Source organism: Dendrobates tinctorius, unplaced genomic scaffold, assembly GCF_039654945.1.
Source record: "Dendrobates tinctorius isolate UK_male_01 unplaced genomic scaffold, ASM3965494v1 ptg000455l, whole genome shotgun sequence".
Taxonomy (NCBI): Eukaryota; Metazoa; Chordata; class Amphibia; order Anura; family Dendrobatidae; genus Dendrobates; species Dendrobates tinctorius.
This window is the reverse complement of record NW_027362117.1, coordinates 2,289,187-2,308,437: the sequence shown is the minus strand read 5'-3', so window position 1 is coordinate 2,308,437 and position 19,251 is coordinate 2,289,187. Positions and strand designations below refer to the sequence as shown.

The following is a 19,251-nucleotide window of genomic DNA, read 5'->3' as shown; positions in this document are numbered from 1 at the left end:
CCCCAACATGTCATGTTTTCAGGATTTCCTTAGTATTTCACAAGTGATGGAAATATCATCAAGGCATCAGGAATTCTCTCACATGTGTAACACCATGGAAATCCTGAAAACATGACCTGTTGGGGTCCGCGAGGACTGGAGTTTGGGAACCACTGATTTACACCAAAGAATAATGTAGACAAAGGCAGAAAAGTGCAACTTAGGTGTCACTAAGGCTAGGTTCACAATGCGTTAATGCACTCCGTTCAATGCACAGCGTCGACGGACTGCATTAACGCTACTGTCATATTATGACTCTGCGTTTAGCGATCACGCTAGCGCAGCTTCCGTCTGTGCTAGCGGTGACGGACCCCCGAACGCTGCAGCCCGCGTCCGAGGGTCCGTCACAGAATGACGGCACATTGCGAACGCATGCCGATGGCGGTCTATGGCTGCTCTAACGCATCCGTTACATAGCGTTAGTGCCGCTATGTAACGGATGCCGTCAGCGCATTGCCATTAGCGCAATGTGAACCTGGCCTTATGCACCTGTAAAAGCCGAGCTGACAACCAAATTGGGCACAGTAATGGCACCCAGATAGGCGCGGCGCCAGGCTCTGCAATGGCTGCTCTGGTCATTAACCAACTGTTTGCTATTTTGGGGAAGATTTAGAAACAGTAATAATCATGAGTCCTCTTTGTCCAGTCTTTGGTGCTGATCATCAACGGCTGTTTTGTAGATTTTTTTGAAAATTTTCATCCACTTTTCCACCTGTCCGTAATTGTAATACTCCTGCGGCCCGAGCCCCCCCTTCCCAGTCTGTACCTTTCCTCCTTCCGTGTATTCCTCACTGTAGGAACAATAAAAATAAGCTGACAACATACTGCAAAGACTGGAAGCATTGATAAGCAGGCCTCCGACAGCCCCCTGCTGTACCCGCTATCGCTGCTGCCCCCCACTGCACCCCGCTATCGCTGCTGCCCCCACTGCCTCCTGCTGCCCCCCACCATCCCCCACGGCCCCCTTCTGCCTCCCCCACAGCCCCTGCTGCCCCCCCGTCTGCTCCCGCTGCCCCCCACTGCCTGCCGCTGCCCGCTGCTTGCTGATGTCAGTAATAATGATATATCCGGGCACCTGTTGGCCAAATCGCCGGCAATCTCAGGCGATGTGTCTTTTGTCCGCTGCTCTGCGTGGAAATATCCCTTCCCCCGCCGGAGGGAAGAAGAGATATAAAATCCAATAACAATCTGAGCATGCGGCTTGCGCTGCGTGCTTTAAATTTTAATTTGGCTTTTCCACGCACCCTTTATCTCTGCAAAGAGAGGATCACCAAATATTTGAAATATTTAATCACTTCGGAAGCTCGGGGTTTTTTGATCGACACAAAAAGGTAAAGACAGAAAAAAAAATCCCAACAATTTACATGAAATCCGGAATAAAAGGAAACATCTCGGCGGCGTCTTCTGAATTCCGCGGCTTCTAAAGGCAAAAATGATGAAAACACTGAAGTGTAAATGAAATGTCTTCTTGTCGCATGGAGGAGGGGCAGAAATATTCTCCGAGATTCTCAAGTCTAATTTATTGACTTTCCCAATAAAGTAACAGTCTCGTTATTTCTAAAAAGCGGTTCGGAGCATTCAACAGGAATTTTTCCATCATACATTTTGACAGATGCATCAACCTGTCAACAAACAGGTTATTTCTGTATCTCACGAATCGCAACTGAACATGAGAAGATCGCTTCACATTGAAGACAGAAGAGCGACTCACTTACTGAGACTTAATGTGGAGCTCAACTTCATATATATGTAAAAAGCTGAAGATATTACTCCACTGCTGCACTCACAACTTTTGAAAAAATAAATCAATAAAACCAGTACATACATCTCCTGAAAGTAAAAAAAGGTAAAAAGTATACTCCTGAGCTGCACTCATAATTCTGCTGTTTATTATGGGAAACATTAGGCTTATGCCCATACACATTGCTAAAAGCTCAGGTAAGGTAAAATGCAAAGAGGCACTTCCCAAAGTGTGCAATGAAATGCTGAACCTGAATAAGCAGTGAATGCTGGGAGATTTAAGCTCTAATGTCTATTTAATAAGGCCAGGAGTCGTAAGGTGATATATGCACAAACTGCCACAATCAGCAGAATTTTGAGTGCAGCTCTGAAGCAACATACAGAACTTAACATATGCTAAATAACATAATATAAGTACACAGCGACTTCATCAGCAGAATAGTGAGTGCAGCTCTGGGGCATAATACAGGATGTAACTCAGGATCAGTAAAAAGTTTCTGCATGGATACCAGCCTTTCCTCCTTTCTTCTCATAGTTAATATTGTTATGGTAATTCTACTGAACTGTAAAGCAAGTTACCATGGGACACATTTCAAGTCACTTTTTCTGTAGTAATGTAACTGATTGTTTCAACTCTTTCCCACTTCGCTGATATTGAGCAAAGAGAATTCTGGGTAAAAAGAAAATCAATATTATGTGGCTAATAATGCTCTTGTGACCTTCATGTTATGGGGGCAGTGAACTGTTGCCATGTAATAAGCTTGTACCATCACGGGTCTAATGAAGACCTGTCCATTCATAATGAAGGTGAGGTCTGGTCTGTACGAATCACATCTGCTTCACCTCTGTGTGATCAGCGTCCACGCTAAACTCAAAGAGATCACATGGAGCAGAGATCCTGTGTGTGGGTCTGTACGCTGGCATACATTGTATTGTGCAGATTCTGCTGCTTCATTTAGTGTTACTTGATAGATACAATGTATGTGAGATCTGAAAAGGAATCTGTCACCCCCTGGACGCTTTTAAGCTATTACTATGGGCATGCAGGTGCTAGAATGGTTACACTAGTCTTACCTGTCTGCCTCATAGCTGCGGTCGAGATGTTGAGAAAAGCAGTTTTATTGTTTTATGTTAATAATTTCTTACAGGCTTCGGGGCATGGGGTGCCCCAATTTCATTACAATAGCACCCCCCCTCCAATGAACGTCACACCGACCTGCACAATGTGTGGGGGCTTCTCATCCATGGAGGGGATCACTCAATGTTTGGGGGCTTCTCATCCATGGAGGGGATCTTTTCCCTATGATGGAGATCAGGTCACAAGGAAAAGTAAGAACTAAGTGGTGGGGTAACAAAACATTGACCTTTTGTGTCCACGGCCGGAAATTCCACATTGAGAACCTGCAGTCAGTCCTCAAAAATAGACAAACAAAACCCAGAAATTGTGAAAAATAGGAGCTCTGATGAAACAAGAACGGGTGACCATCAGTGAGGATCTGCCCAGAATCCGATATCCAGCTGCCGGCGGAAGTGCAGCACGGTGGAGAATAAGGGGCAGGTGCGTGGAGAATAAGGGGCCGGAGTGCGGGGAATAAGGGGCAGGAGCGCAGAGAATAAGGGGCAGGAGCGCAGAGAATAAGGGGCAGGAGCGCAGAGAATAAGGGGCAGGAGCGCAGAGAATAAGGGGCAGGAGCGCGGAGAATAAGGGGCAGAAGACTGTAGAATAAGGGGCGGGAGTGTGGAGAATAAGGGGCGGGAGTGTGGAGGATAAGGGGCAGGAGTGTGGAGGATAAGGGGCGGGAGTGTGGAGGATAAGGGGCAGGAGTGTGGAGGATAAGGGGCGGGAGTGTGGAGGATAAGGGGCGGGAGTGTGGAGGATAAGGGGCGGGAGTGTGGAGAATAAGGGGCAGGAGTGTGGAGAATAAGGGGCGGGAGTGTGGAGAATAAGGGGCAGGAGTGTGGAGAATAAGGGGCAGGAGCGTGGCGAATAAGGGGCAGGAGCGTGGCGAATAAGGGGCAGGAGTCTGGAGAATAAGGGGCAGGAGTCTGGAGAATAAGGGGCAGGAGTGTGGCGAATAAGGGGCAGGAGTCTGGAGAATAAGGGGCAGGAGTGTGGCGAATAAGGGGCAGGAGTCTGGAGAATAAGGGGCAGGAGTCTGGAGAATAAGGGGCAGGAGTCTGGAGAATAAGGGGCAGGAGTCTGGAGAATAAGGGGCAGGAGTCTGGAGAATAAGGGGCAGGAGTCTGGAGAATAAGGGGCAGGAGTCTGGAGAATAAGGGGCAGGAGTCTGGAGAATAAGGGGCAGCGCTGGGAATATTGAGGCGTCACAGGAACTTCATGGATTTGTCAATAAAATGTAACAAGGTGCGGAATGTTTATAATTACCTGTCAGTAACCATAGAAACAGCAACCGAAAGAGAAAAAATACTGAAGAGGCAAATGTGGAAAACAAAATCTCAGAACTTTTGGCCAGGACGGTTGAGCGATAAGAAGATTCGGGAAGATTAGATCAGCACCATGGACAGGTACGTGGCTGATTTTTGTGGTAATTCCTGCTAATCCCCTGGAATCCTGCCTGTCACATGTAGCAGTGCGCAGATGTATGGTTGTTTTCCAGGTAACAGCAGTGAGGACTCCGCACTTCAGGCTATGATGACTCCGCACCTTTATAGTCAGAAATGCTGCAAAACAAACACATTACAAAGAAAATGTTAATTAAAGCTCAAACGAGGTGAGAGCAATTACAGCTGCGGAAAGACAAAGAAAATCAGCGGCAAAGAAATTGCCATTAACTGGAGATTATTCCCCTTAATGGGTTCACACCATGTCTATAGAAAGAGCTCACATCCTGCCTGTTTCCTCTGTTATCTGTCCCTGGGAAAGCTGGATGACAACCAAATCTGACTCCCATGATGGACCTTATAGCGGTTTATTGGGTTTCTATTTGGCATATTGGTCAGAAAGTGAACACACTGCACAGCAGAACATGCTCTTTAGCAGGGGCTTAACGATCCTGGTCGAAGAGGGTGCAATCATGATCGGACCCCTGTGGGAGGGGGCACGCCAACGCCAGCGCCTACTTCAGCTGGATGTGCGTCCGGTGCCGGCTCCATGTGCTGTCATACTCGTCATTGGCAAATCAGAAGGCGGCTGCTGATGTTGTCGTGCCAGTCACAAGCGGCGCATATCGAGGGAGCAGATTAAGGTAAGAAGGATTGTTTATTTTTTTATGTTTTGAAAAATAGAACATACATTATACCAGGAATGGGCCCAGGATGGGAGATGTTATATTAGAATGGGGGACATTATTACAGTAAGGGACCAATGACAAAGAAAATTCTACCAGGATGGGGGACACTGTTGCAAGAAGGGCCCAGGATGGGGGACAGTACACCAGGGAAGGGCCCATGAAGGGGGACATTATAACAGGATGGGGCCTAGGATAAAAAACATTATTACAGGATGAGGGCCAGGACAGGGGATATTATTACAGAAAGGGGACAGGACGGGGAACATTATTACAGAAAGGGGACAGGACGGGGGACATTATTATAGGAAAGTGCCCTGATGGAGACACTATTACACGTATATCTTTTTAGGATATAGAATGCTACAAAAGCCCTTACATCAGTCCAATATGGAGATGAAGGCCAGGTCTAAATTTTCCACCGGGGTCCATGCGACAATAGTTAAACAACTGCCCTTCAGGGGACAGAACTAGCCGGAAGAGCAATGGTACGAGGAGCCTTGTAAGCAGAGAGGAAACAGGAAGCCTGCAGCTCCGTAAGTGACTAGAGTAAAGTCATGAAGCCTTTCTGAATTGTAGAAAGATCAGAGCTACCGAGATCCGACCATCTTCTCATTGCTTCAGTCAGCTACAGCTGCCCCGCACCTCCTTCAGGTGCAGCGACTTTCTGTATTTCTGAGTTAAAAAAGTAAAATATGATAAAAAAAACAACTTTCTTTACTTTTCTTTTACCAAATAAAAATGATAGTAAAGGAAATGAACGCAGCGTGCGTCTTCCTCCCACTGCCGAAAATAAGATAACGCCGCTCAATAACCTGAAATTACTGCTCACTTGACTTAATGGGAAGTCGGGGGTGAGGCAATAACATAATAATGTTTCCATTCCTTACATCTCCACAGCACCAGAAATAAAAATCTGCTGCCTCTTAAAGGGATGTTCCCAAAATAGAGCATTTAAGATAATAATGAGACAATATGTCACTGCAGAGAAGGGCGAGGAAATCAGGGGAATCCTCTTAAAACCAATGTTATATTGTCTAATTCCATTGGCTCACAATTGGGACCATTTTAAGGAACAATTGATTTATTCAAGAGCTGCACTCACTACTCTGCTTGAAAACTAAGACAGATGGAGTCAGAAAGTCTGTCTAAATAATGTCCAAAAATATGTATTACTACATAATACAACAACATTTTGTAAAATATTTTTTCACCCAGAATAAATAGTAATAAAATGCATCAGGTAGATTGTAAAGAACTCAGGCAAAGGAAGCCTGGGAGTCAACACGTAACACTATAGTAAAATGATTGGGGGAAACATGTTCCTGAAAGAGTACACCCAGGCAAAAATACAGGCGCTTCTCACAAAATTAGAACAGCATCAAAAAGTGACTTTATTTCAGTTCTTCAATACATAAAGTGACTCTCCTCTATTCTATAGAGTCATTACACACAGAGTGATCTATGTCACGGGTTTATTTCTGGTAATGTTGATGATTATGGCTTACAACCAATGAAAACCCAAAAGTCATTATCTCAGTAAATTAGAATACTTTATAACACCAGCTTGAAAAATGATTGTAAAATCTGAGATGTTGGCCTCCTGAAATGTATGATCAGTAAATGCTCTCAATACTTGGTCGGGCTCCTTTTGCATCAATTACTGCATCAATGCGGCGTGGCATGGAGGCGATCAGCCTGTGGCACTGCTGAGGGGTTATGGAAGCCCAGGTTGCTTTGATAGCAGCCTTCAGCTCGTCTGCATTGTTGGGTCTGGTGTCTCTCACCTTCCTCTTGACAATACTCCATAGATTCTCTATGGGGTTAAGCTCAGGCGAGTTTGCTGCCAATCAAGCCCAGTGATACTGTTGTTTGTACACCAGGTATTGGTACTTTTGTCAGTGTGGACAGGGGACAAGTCCTGCTGGAGAATGACATTTCCATCTCCATAAAGCTTGTCGGCAGAGGGAAGCATTAAGTTTTCCAAAATCTCTTGGCAGACGGCTGCGCTGACTTTGGTCTTGATAAAACATAGTGGACCTACACCAGCAGATGACATGGCTCCCCAAACCATCACTGATGGTGGAGACTTCACACTAGACCTTGGAAATCAACGTCCCGGAGTCTGGAGGAAGAGTGGAGAGGCCACAATCCAAGCTGCTGGAGGTCTAGTGTGAAGTCTCCACCATCAGTGATGGTTTGGGGAGCCATGTCATCTGCTGGTGTAGGTCCACTGTGTTTTATCCAGACCAAAGTCAGTGCAGCCATCTACCAAGACATTTTAGAGCTCTTCATGCTTCCCGCTGCCGACAAGCTTTTTGGAGATGGAAATGTCATTCTCCAGCAGGACTTGGCCCCTGTCCACACTGCCAAAAGTACCAATACCTGGTGTAAGAACAACAGTATCACTGGGCTTGATTGGCAGCAAACTCGCCTGACCTTAACCCCATAGAGAATCTATGGAATATTGTCAAGAGAAAGATGAAACACCGGACCCACAATGCAGACGAGCTGAAGGCTGCTATCAAAGCAACCTGGGCTTCCATAACCCCTCAGCAGTGCCACAGGCTGATCGCCTCCATGCCACGCCGCATTGATGCAGTAATTGATGCAGAAGGAGCCCGAACAACTATTGAGTGCATTTACTGATCACATATTTAAGGAGGCCAACATTTCAAATTTTACAATCATTTTTACAAGCTGGTGTTATAAAGTATTCTAATTTAGTGAGTTAATGACTTTTGGTTGGGTTTTCATTGGCTGTAAGCCATAATCATCAACATTACCAGAAATAAACCCGTGACATAGATCACTCTGTGTGTAATGACTCTATAGAATAGAGGAGTTTCACTCTTTGTATTGAAGAACCTAAATAAATTCACTTTTTGATAATATTCTAATTTTAAGAGATGCACCTGTAAATGTGCTAATATGCCTTTAAAAGGCAAAAAGTACAATAACTGGTTCAGGAATAGTCCTTACCCATGTGGATCCCAGTGCGACTTCAGACTCCCAGTCCCAACGTGCGTTTCACTTGGGCTTCCTCGGGGAGCCGAGTTCACTCACTACTCTGCTGGTGCAGTCACTGTGTACATACATTACATTACTGATCCTGAGTTACATCCTGTATTATTCCCCAGAGCTGCACTCACTATTCTGCTGATGCAGTCACTGTGTACATACATTACACTACTGATCCTGAGTTACATCCTGTATTATACTCCAGAGCTGCACTCACTATTCTGCTGGTGCAGTCACTGTGTACATACATTACTGATCCTGAGTTACATCCTGTATTATACCCCAGAGCTGCACTCACTATTCTGCTGGTGCAGTCACTGTGTACATACATTACTGGTCCTGAGTTACATCCTGTATTATACCCCAGAGCTGCACTCACTATTCTGCTGGTGCAGTCACTGTGTACATACATTACATTACTGATCCTGAGTTACATCCTGTACTATACTCCAGAGCTGCACTCACTATTCTGCTGGTGCAGTCACTGTGTACATACATTACATTACTGATCCTGAGTTACATCCTGTATTATTCCCCAGAGCTGCACTCACTATTCTGCTGATGCAGTCACTGTGTACATACATTACACTACTGATCCTGAGTTACATCCTGTATTATACTCCAGAGCTGCACTCACTATTCTGCTAGTGCAGTCACTGTGTACATACATTACTGATCCTGAGTTAGATCCTGTATTATACCCCAGAGCTGCACTCACTATTCTGCTGATGCAGTCACTGTGTACATACATTACATTACTGATCCTGAGTTACATCCTGTATTATACTCCAGAGCTGCACTCACTATTCTGCAACTTTCAGACTGAAATCTTCATTCCTTGCTGGCTGCGTGTCTGCATTCAATGATTTGCCAGGATTTGGCATCTTCATAGCAGTCACTGTTCTGTTGTCTGATGTGGGAACAAGCTTTGTGCCTCTTCCATTATTATAACGGAGATACGTTGTCATGGGGATGTGCTGACTGACACTGACGGACTGTTTCCAAGAACATCTAGCAGAATTGTGAATGCAGCTCTGGAGTATATGTGTTTTTTACCTATGACTGCTCAGCTTGTGAGTGAGGCACTTTATTCTCCCGGGATCTCGCAGTTCTCTGCTCTCGTAGTGATAAATCTACACGTGTTAATAAGAATTGCGCGTTCTCGCAGACTGTCGGGCGACGTTCACACTGGCCTCTAATCCTTGCTTCCCGCTCGCTCACTATTAAGTAGTTAGCCGCAGATATTGACTGTTTATATTAAACATGTTTATCACTTTCATTAATACGCTCCTTTCATCTCTCGGCTTTTTACCGCAGCAGGAATAAGCTGTTTTGCACGTTACTAAATTAAATGACTGTGATAATCGCAAAAACAAGAAAAAAAATGAGAACAAACCAGGAGGCGGACATTAGCTGATTAATGCGGATTCATATACAAGTGGATGGAGCGCCACATCCTAGATTTGGCCGAGGAGGGGGCTCCGGATCCTTCCAGGGGATTTGGCTTAAAGGAACGGTAACACTGTATCTGTGTGATCTCCTCCGTTAGTGCAAAGAAGTATCACAATCAGGCTAAGTGCACACGTTGCAGAAATTTTCTGCTCAAAAACCTGAATCCCTTCCCAGAAACCGCACCTATTTTTCCGCTTGCGTTTTTTGCGCAGTTTTGATGCGTTTTTGATGCGTTTTTTTTCCGCAGCGGTTTAAAACCGCATGGAAGAGGCCTAAAATGGGGAAAATCCGCAAAATTAATGAGCATGCTGCGTTTTTTACCGCAATGCGTTTTTTTCGCGGTAAAAAACGCATCAATGTGCACAAAAAGTGCAAAATGCATAGAAATGACTGTGCAGCTTATTTTTAGCGGTTTTATAGCGGTTTTATAGCGAAAACCGCGGTAAAAACCGCTAAAAAAACGCTGTGTGTGAACACAGCCTCATAAGGGGTGATAATAACCCAATGTGTCAGGTGTGCAGCGGTACTGTATGATGCTGTTTCTAAAGCTCAGCGTGGCAGTAATATGTGGGCGACATTCTGTACCCAGCAGGCACCATGGCTAATTTTTAGGCAGTGGTTGATACTGCCGATTGGTTATTTAGCTTCCACTTAAATTGACCCTTGTGTGTCCCTGAGCCAATTAGAGTAGATAGTGACCATATAGTGGACTGATGTGAGTGGCGGCATTCTGTATAGCAGTATGACACATCAGCATGTCAGTACAATACTATTATGTGGGCCTTTATGGTGGGACTATGCAGGCAATGTATGGCACTGCTATGGAAGCACCGTATAGATTTACATAACCCTCTGTTGGCACAGTATAGCGGTATCATAGATTATTTAGGCTGAACTATTAATCTCTACTTTCCTAAAAGTATTATAACTACAATATTATCTTGTTTCTCCAACTGAGAGTATTCGTCTACTTTCCCAACACTGCATGTTTTAAAGGGGTTGTCCAGGACTTATATATTGATAACCTATACTCAATAATAATCGATGGGGGTTCTGTTACCCCACCAGTCAGCTGCTCCCATGGTGGCCAGGTGTAAACAGTGCATAGATCCGAGCAGCACAGCTCCACACACCACATAGTGGCCATTCTAAGGTACTGCAGGTCCACTTCCATACACCACGTACAAGCGGCCGCTGCAGGAGCTGCAAACAGCTGATCGGTGGGGTGTCCGGTGTAGGTCCCCAGCCAGTCTAATGTTAACCTATCATAAGAGAGAATAACTAACTAGCGTTGGCCTGGTTCTTGCGAGTTGTGACATGAGAATGGCTCAGTAGGGCACAATGAATGTTTCCAGGTAATGTAACCGAACGTCTGGTGCATAGCCATTCAATGGAAGTTTAGCAAGGGTTAATTGTGAATGTGTTTTATGAGTAATGAACAGAAACTTCATCGCTTTCTTCTCGACCCGAGATCATGGTTCCCTTGCAATTTGTATGTTCTCCCAGTGTTTCCGTGGGTTTCCTCCCACATTCCAAAGATAAAGGATAATGAATCTAGATTGTGAGCCCCAATGGGCACAGTGATGATGATGCCTATAAAGTGCTGCGGAATATGATGGCGCTATATCAGCAAAGCATAAATCAATAAAATGTAACGATTTCCTTATCGCGTCCTTGGATGTGATTGTAAGCTCCTCGGCTCGCACCGCCCGCACACAGAGAAGTCCTACTCTCTACATCTGCACTTGGACACAAGAGAATCAAGTCCCTGATGCGGGGGGAGTCTGTCACTTCTGCCTCTCCCGTCACTTGTCTCTGGTCCCTGAGCCCCTTATCTTACAGTTTACTGAGGGAGAAAAAAAAAACCCATAAAAAAACACAACTACGTCCCCAAAGCCTCACACACTGGTCCTGGAAACCTGCCAGTATCAGTGCAAGCACATTTCCTCCACTGACTGTTCCTGGCAAATGAGCTAGTAATTAATTAACCTTTTTTTTCCGATTTTTAAAGCCCCCGTCTGCTGGTCCCATGGCGTGCAAGCACAGAAGATACCATATCTGTGCAGAACATCCCTACCCCAGTGACAGGTCCAGCACAGTGACAGCCGCATCCTCTGCAGAATCAGAGCTGGCACAGACCGAGCAGCAATGTGAAATGATTTCAAGCTGAAAATGTCAGCATTTATGAGCTGATATCACTGAAGCCACCGGGGAAACGCGGGACGTGGAAGCTGCTCTGTGGCTTAGAAATGCTGAGGAGCGAGAAAGGGACCAGGGAGGTGATTATGTTTTTTAAACAGAAGTTGGAGATAAGACGCGAGCAGTCAGGATTAGCGCGGCGTGAAGGACCTTATTAGGGATTATATGTTTATGATGATGTCTTCTGTAGGTTGGGAATTCGGAGATTTTAGCCGGGATTTCAGAAGAGACATAAAAGCAGAAGAAGCTTCGGAGCTCGGTAAATAAGGGAGGAGAGGCAGAGAACACAACACAATGGCCGAAATGCAACACGTCACATAATGCCAGGAATATGGCTGCTGACAGCGACCATTCCCTGGTGGGCTAGAGCACTAAGGGGCTGATGGCTATTCTCCTGGTGGTCTAGGATAGTGGAGCGGCGAGATGGCTGCTACCCAGGTGGGCTACGGTAGTAAAGGGTTAATGACTATTCTCCTGGTGGTCTAGGATAGTGGAGCGGCGAGATGGCTGCTACCCAGGTGGGCTACGGTAGTAAGGGTTAATGACTATTCTCCTGGTGGTCAGTGGTATAAGTTCAACAGGTGCAGTGGTTGCAATCGCACTTCGACCCTGGAGCTTGTGGGGGGGGGGAGTCAATTTGGTCTATATAAAAAGACAGATGCTATTAATGACTTACAGTAATTGGGGGTCCAGTTGGCGTTTTTGCATTGGGGCCCAAGAACTTCAATTTTGCCATTGCTGGTGGTCGAGGGCTGCCACTAGGAATTTCAGGGTCCGATACTGCCACAATTTTCGGGCCCCCTTGAAACTCCACCCCAGCTCCGACCCCTCCCTCCTCGAGCCTTCAACAGTCCCACTGTCCACTCTTGGAAAAACTCCACTTCTGCACCACGTCCTCACCAATCACACATTAACAGTTCCCATCTAACACCAGATCACCTTCATAGCCAGCGGCTTTTGTTTTGGCCAAAAGAATATTTAAGCTGCTACTACGGCAAGGTAGACTCTTTTGGCCGGGCCCTACTTAGGTATATTTTATTTTTCTTGAAAGGGAACCTGTCACCCCCCCCAGGCGTTTTTAAGTAAAAGAGCCTCCTTGTGCAGCACTAATACTGCATTCTGGCAAGGTGGCTCTGTTACTTGGCTTCCGTTCCACCGCAGAAATAATCACTTATAAAATTGTTCAAGAAATACCTGAAATTTGACAGGGGGGCAGGTCTTTCCCCCTCTGACAGACGCCTCGCATCCATCAGTCATTTCGTATTTGGCGGCGTTTTGTGGGCATGCGCAGTTAGCGCTGCCCGACGTGCCCGTGCTCTCAGATCACATCCTGGCCTTCATATCGCGCGGCCACAGATCCCGCCCCGCAGTCGCTTATGATTTATTCACACTGCGGGGCTGGGAATCTTGGGCATGAGAGCCGCAGATAACTACTGCACATGCCCGAGATTCCCAGCCCCGCAGTGTGAATAAATCATAAGTGACCTGCCCCCCTGTCAAAATATAAGGTATTTTTGAACAATTTTATAAACGATTATTTCTGCGGTGGAACGGAAGCTAAGTAACAGAGCCACCTTGACAAAATGCAGCATTAGTGCTGCACAAGGTGGCTCTTTTACTTAAAAACGCCTGGGGGGGTGACAGGTTCCCTTTAAGGAAATATGTCACATACCTTTTTTTAAATAATTAATAATACCACATAAAAGAGACAAATACCATTACACCATGGAGGGACCACGTATCACCACCACATCGTGACCGATTAATACCACATACAAGGAACAAATATTGCCATACCATGACCAGACACCATATTACCACAACATCGTGACTGAATAATACCACATACAAGGAACAAATACCACCACACCATGACCAGACCACATATTACCACCACATAGTGACCGAATAACACCATATACAAGGATCAAATACTACCACACTATGGCCGGACCACATTTCACCACCATATAGTGACACAATACTACAATACTGATCATTAATGAAAAAAAAACACAATACTAATATCACCATAAGTGCAATTATACACAGGAGCTCTGTACATAGTATACAGTGTATAGTGTCAGTGTACACATAATGCAGTGATCACAAGTGACATTATACATAGGAGCTCTGTATACAGTTATAGTGTCAGTGTACAAGTAATACAGTGATCAATAGTGATATTATACACAGGAGCTCTGTATATAGTGTACAGGTAATACAGTGATCAATAGTGACATTATACATAGGAGCTCTGTATACAGTTATAGTGTCAGTGTACAAGTAATACAGTGATCACCGGTGACATTATACACAGGAGCTCTGTATATAGTGTATAGTGTCCATGTACATGTAATACAGTGATCAATAGTGACATTATACACAGGAGCTCTGTATACAGTTATAGTGTCAGTGTACAAGTAATACAGTGATCAATAGTGATATTATACACAGGAGCTCTGTATATAGTGTTAGTGTACAGGTAATACAGTGATCAATAGTGACATTATACACAGGAGCTCTGTATATAGTGTATGGTGTCCATGTACACGTAATACAGTGATCAACAGTGATATTATACACAGGAGCTCTGTATATAGTGTACAGGTAATACAGTGATCAATAGTGACATTATACATAGGAGCTCTGTATACAGTTATAGTGTCAGTGTACAAGTAATACAGTGATCAATAGTGATATTATACACAGGAGCTCTGTATATAGTGTCAGCGTACAGGTAATACAGTGATTAATAGTGACATTATACACAGGAGCTCTGTATATAGTGTATAGTGTCCATGTACACGTAATACAGTGATCAATAGTGACATTATACACAGGAGCTCTGTACATAGCACACTATGTATAGTGTAAGTGTACAAGTAATTCAGTGATAACTAGTGACATTATACACAGGAGCTCTGTATGTAGTATATAATGGTAGTATATAAGTAACACACAGACTTACTAGTGACGTCTCTAGTTGAATTCCTTCATCTTTGCTTGTCTTCTTCATCCAGCGCACAACGCCATCACTTCTTCAAGCGAGGAATCGTCTGTGCACAAAATAACACAGTTATCTAGAGCGCCGCTTCCAGATCACATTTCCCACTTTTTTCCCAACTTCTACACTATATCAGATAAAGAAAAAAGTGACATACTGCCGCCCTGCACAGTAACACTCTCAATTCATCATTTGTTCTCCCACACTTTCAGTACAGCATCATTTGTGCTTCCCCACCCTCAAGTCATCATTTGCTGTTCCCCACCCAACAGTCTCAATTCATAATCTTTGGCTTGCTCCCACCCCCAATACAGCATCATTTACTCTACTCCACCGCCAGTTCATTATTTGCTTTCCCTTACCCCCAATTCATTATTTGCTCTTCCCCACCCCCAATTCATCATTATTTGCTCTCACCTCCCTCCACCCTCAATATATAATTTGCTGTACCCCGTCCTCCACCCCCTCAAATCATAATTTTTTGCGCTCTCTCACCAGTCAATACATCATCATTTGCTGTCCCCTACCCTAATATATGGCGCCTTTCCTTTCCAGTCTGAGATACCTTGTCACCATGATTGAGGGTTTCTCTGTGGCATATATGTGACCGGGCGTTAGTGAGGACTACCTCTATACAATGAGAGGGTGGGGAGGTATGCATGAAAGCTTCTTGAGAGAAAAATCAGGTATGTCCACTCATAAAAACGATATATTTTATTTCAGATCCATAAAAAACAGTTCTGTCGGCTGATGTCGGTGACTTCATTCCTTACACTTTGTATTCGCTTTGGAGGTTGTATGTACCTGACAAAGAATTGTCCAGAGGAAAAAAGTGTAAGGCCGGGGTCACCCGAGTGATGATTGTCTCACGCGAGAGGATCGGCTCAATTAAGCTACTGACGCTCGGCTCAAACTCTCATCCGAGCATCATCTTAGTATGACCCGATTCTATTGGATGAAAGAATCGGAGCACATTGAGAAGAGAAAGTAATTTCTCCATCTTCTCCATTGTCTGAGGCCGTAGATGCTGGATTGCACTCAGATGACAGCTGAGTGCAGGCCGATGTATCACACGCATCTGTAGATTTCAGTGTGTGCGTGTGATCCGAATTCCAGAGCCACTCGCAGCGGCTGCAGAATATTTTTCCACTGGCCAATTTTAGTGTGAAGAAAAAAATCACAGATCTGTGCTGCCCCATAGTATAACATTGTGCCAAGTGTTATCCGACAAAACATCACCCAGCGCTCAGCCGTGGTATAGGCTCGTGTGAGAGAGGCCGCAGAGCCTGTATCCCCTGCAGATCTTCTCCCATCAGCCTCGCATGCTGGAGGCCGGCCATATATATGTAGGTATCCTGTATATGAAGTGTGTGGTTGTGTTACACGACATCTCTGGGAGGTGAGCCTCCTCCTCAGCTATAAATCCTGATGAGCAGCGTCCTGGAGACCCCCTGCCCCTTAGAGACACATGAGGCTGCTGTGCCCCATCTGCCCCCTGACAGGACACCGCAGCTCCATGCTGAAGATTATCAGAGCAGTCTGGAGAGTAAGGCTATGTGCCCATGTTGCAGAAATGCTGCGGAAATGTCTGCATTTCCGCAACTCCCTGCCACGGGTAAAACGCATGCGGAATTCGCATGCGTTTTCCCCCAAAACACAAATGTTTTCAGCATCGCTTGGAAAGGTGACTGACAGGTTGGTCACACTCGTCAAGCACAGTGCTTATGCAGCATCAATAGTATAAGATGGGAGGTAAAAAAGAATAAAAAAAATAAAAAATAGTGATATACTCACCCTCTGGCGGCCCCCGGAGTCCTCCCGCCTCTCAGCCACGCTGCCTGCATCTTCCGGTCTCAGGGATGCATTGCGCGAATCACCCCAGATGACGTAGCGGTCATGCGGATGTGACATCATCTGAGGTGATTCGCGCAATGCATCCCTGAGACCGGAAGATGCAGGCAGCGTGGCTGAGAGGCGGGAGGACTCCGGGGGCCGCCAGAAGGTGAGTATATCACTATTTTTCATTTTAATTCTATTTCTTACAGGATTATGGTACCCAGGGCATTGGGGACAGTCTCCTCTCCTCCAGATCCTGGCACCATCCGCACATGAAGCGCTCACTTTACACATGGAGGGCAAACTGAGGGGGGGGGGTGACCGGCACAGACGGCGCTGTGCTCTCATCAGGGTCTATAGCTGACACAGACAAGGGTCAGGACAGAGCAGCGTCCTCCTCCAGCGGCCACTGTGTTGGCAGCATGGCTGACGCAGCGTCGGCTGCAGGGACTGGAGCCTACATTGTCCATACACGTCACACAGGCCTGTCAGGACACCGTCCGTACATACACGTCACACAGGCCTGTCAGGACACCGTCCGTACATACACGTCACACAGGCCTGTCAGGACACCGTCCGTACATACACGTCACACAGGCCTGTCAGGACACCGTCCGTACATACACGTCACACAGGCCTGTCAGGACACCGTCCGTACATACACGTCACACAGGCCTGTCAGGACACCGTCCCTACATACACGTGACACAGGCTCAGTCACACTCCTCACCCGGGGGCCTGCTCGCTCCTGACTGTGACTGAGGAGAACACTGCTGAGCCCGCGCTAAGCAGGGATTGGCTGGCGGGAAGTCCCGCCCTCCTGTGGCTCAGCCCTGGCTGGCTCTCCCAGCTGTCAGTCACAGTGACTCCTGCTCCCTCACACAGCTCTCCTGTATATGGATACCCTGACGCCGGGCCCCTCCAGCTCAGGGGCCCCATACACCAGTCAGTGTACTAATGCCGGCCCTGTGGGGCCTAGGATAGTGTTCAGCTAATGACAGCTTCCCTGGTGGTCTAGGATAGTGATTGGATAATGGCTGCATCCCTTGTGGTCTAGAGCAGGGGTCCTCAGACTGCGGCCCCCGAGGGCTTTTATCCAGTCCCCTGGGCCCGGCGGACATTGATCTTCACTGCAGTTCACTGCCGGCCCTGTAACCGTGGACGGAACAATGAGGCACTGAGGGCAGGCGATGCACAGACGACGCCTCCGCGGCCTGATGACGTCACACCGCCTGTGCCGGAAGAAGACGGAGTCGAGCGGGCGCCTCTTCAGAGCAGCGGGGGACATAGGGGAGTACTGTATTTTTTTTTTTTAACGCCAGGTCCTATTGGGGACTTTCACACCACACCAGTCTGAGCCTGAGGTTAAAGCGGAGTTCCACCAATATGGGCACTGGTGAGGCTGAAATGATATGGACTGGCAAGGCTGCATTGATCAGACTGCAGGGATGGGCGCTGATCAGGCTGCATTGATGGGCACTGATCAGGCTGCATTGATGGGCACTGATCAAGCTGCATTGATGAGCACGGATCAGACTGCATTGATGGGCGCTGATCAGGCTGCATTGATGGGCGCTGATCAGGCTGCATTGATGGGCGCTGATCAGACTGCATTGATGGGCGCTGATCAGACTGCATTGATGGGCGCTGATCAGGCTGCATTGATGGGCGCTGATCAGACTGCATTGATGGACACTGATCAGACTGCATTGATGGGCGCTGATCAGGCTGCATTGATGGGCGCTGATCAAGCTGCATTGATGGGCACTGATCAAGCTGCATTGATGGGCACTGATCAAGCTGCATTGATGAGCACGGATCAGACTGCATTGATGGGCGCTGATCAGGCTGCATTGATGGGCACTGATCAGACTGCATTGATGGGCACTGATCAGGCTGCATTGATGGGCTGTGCAGTCTGTATGTCTCTGTGTGGGCTATTTTATTGCTGGTATATTGTTTTTGCAGCGCTGTATATATATTGGTATTTTACTAATAGCAGTTTGGAATTCCTAGGAAACAATGATATCAAGAAAGAGAAAAATTGCTTCATTGTTACGACTAGCAGTGACAAATATTGAACCGGACATTGACCATCTCATTAGCCAGTAGCAGGCCCAGAGTTCCCATTGAAACACCGGTAAGTTTGTTGATTTAACTTTAGTCGTTCTTTATTTTAAATATTGTATTTGTTCCTGTTTTGTTTTTTATTTCAAAATAAAACGTGCAGTGTGCTTAGGAATTTGTTCGTTTTTTTAAACAATATTCCGGCCCTCCAATGGTCCGAGGGACCGTGAACTGGCCCCCTGTTTAAAAAGTTTGAGGACCCCTGGTCTAGAGTAATGAGGGTTAATACCTCCTTTCTTTGAAGCGCGGAGTAGCGGATAGCCATTAGCCACTTCCCTCCCTACTGATCTAAACTAGATATTAAGTATCATCTGCTTCAGTTGAAGTCAAGAGTGGTCATGGACAAGGACTGCTTCCCTGGTGGTCTAGAGTAGTAAGGTGGAATGACTTCTGTCCTTGAGATCTAGAATAGTGGAGCTGTAAAGTCTTCTTTCATTGGGTTCTAGAGCAATAAGGCATAATGGCTGCTTTCCTAGTAGTGGGTAGTGGTTGAGATAATAGTTGCTTCCCTTGTGGTCTAAACCATTAGGGAACTAATAGCTGTTTTATTGGTGGTCGAAGGTGTGAACCGGTAATTTTTAG

The 19,251-nt window shown here is 46.1% G+C and overlaps 1 long non-coding RNA gene across 2 annotated transcripts; it reads right to left on the bottom strand.

The window, feature by feature from the left end:
- Positions 1 to 1,329: 1,329 nt before the first annotated feature.
- On the bottom strand, positions 1,330 to 17,392 carry LOC141077491 (uncharacterized). 2 transcript variants are annotated; one of them, XR_012227575.1, is made up of 4 exons: positions 17,273 to 17,392; positions 14,671 to 14,758; positions 4,166 to 4,461; positions 1,330 to 1,661 (listed from the first exon to the last, which is right to left on the bottom strand). It is a non-coding gene; the product is annotated as an uncharacterized lncRNA (long non-coding RNA). The 2 variants fall into 2 exon arrangements; XR_012227574.1 differs by lacking the exon at positions 1,330 to 1,661 and adding an exon at positions 2,883 to 3,079.
- Positions 17,393 to 19,251: the final 1,859 nt, after the last annotated feature.